Source organism: Echinops telfairi, unplaced genomic scaffold (assembly GCF_000313985.2).
Source record: "Echinops telfairi isolate 266 unplaced genomic scaffold, ASM31398v2 ScPeMD7_18;HRSCAF=68, whole genome shotgun sequence".
Classification (NCBI taxonomy): Eukaryota; Metazoa; Chordata; class Mammalia; order Afrosoricida; family Tenrecidae; genus Echinops; species Echinops telfairi.
Window position 1 is genome coordinate 67,169,793 of NW_022103915.1, and position 1,391 is coordinate 67,171,183.

Below are 1,391 nucleotides of genomic sequence, written 5' to 3' on the forward strand. Positions count from 1 at the left end.
AACTCTAAGGCACAAATTCAAGGGAGGACAGGAGACCACTCCATTGTGTACTGAGGGAATAGCAATGTGGACCTATGGGAAACTTGCCTTTGGGACTAGAATGTAGACCTATGTCATGATCCCTGTTAGCCTGGTGGATATTTTGTGGGGGTGTTTTTGTTTTATCTTTATTTTACTTTATCGTTATTTTGTTTTTGTTTTTTGGTGTTTATCTATACAAGAAATGCAGGATGGGCAGTCTTTGGAGACAGTGGCTGGACTGACAGTTCCTGGGGGCACAGGAGAGGAGAAGGCGAGGGAGGTGAGCGGGGAGCCAACAATGATGGATACAAGGGAAGAGCAAGAGTTCTAAAATGGACCACGAGAAGGGTACAGCTTTTCTGGGCATGTTTGATCAATCAAATTGTATCTGAGAGGAAGTACCGACAGGCGAACATAGTAGTTGGGTAAGAGAAAAAAATAAAACCATATATATGTGCATATATATGAATTTGTGCATATTTGTCTATGTGTATATATGTAAATGCAACAAGAGAGCAGGTGGACTTTGGACCACTACTTAAATATTATTGCTGTACAAGGATAGTTTGTTCTAATACTATGGTACTGTATGATACCTACCTCCCAGACACAATTGCTGAATACAAAATGCGTGCCTAAGCAAATATGGTGAAGAAAGCTGATGGTGCCCAGCTGTCAAAAGCTATAGCATTTGGGGTCTTAACAGCTTGGAGTTAAACAAACAGCCATCTAGTAGGGAAGCAACAAAGCCCACATGGAAGAAACACACCAGGCTGTATGATCATGAGGTGTCGACGGGAAGAGGTATCAGTTCAAAAAGCACCCATCCAAATTGATATGAAGAGGATTGGATGTAGTGGAGACCCAAAGCCCACAAGCAAGACAATTGGGCATTCCCTCTTTAAAGGGCCTCACAGAATAGAGGATAAATGCTGTGTGGTACTGATGAAGTATATAACTATCCTCTAGTTCTTTAAGATTTCCTCCCATTACTATTATGGTCCAGGCATGATATACCTCATTGGTCATGTTAGACTTGAATATGTTCATTTGTACATTTAAGAATGCTTGGTACATGGTATTCAAGATAGCTGACCCCTCAGACACACTGACAGGATTAAGGGTTCCCTGAGGGTACAGGAATTGAGGGGGCTGGGGTAGGGAAGAAGGGAAGGAGAGGGAAGTTGATGATTGTATAGCCCCACCCGATGGGATTGAACAGAACTGATAGGAAGGGAATGGATATATTGGTATGAGTAAGATATGTCAATGAAAAAATAATATTTTTTGAAGGTAATCAAGCGGCCATCAAGCTCAGAAGCAACAAAGCCCACATGGAAGAAGCACACCAGCCTATGCAACCACGAGGT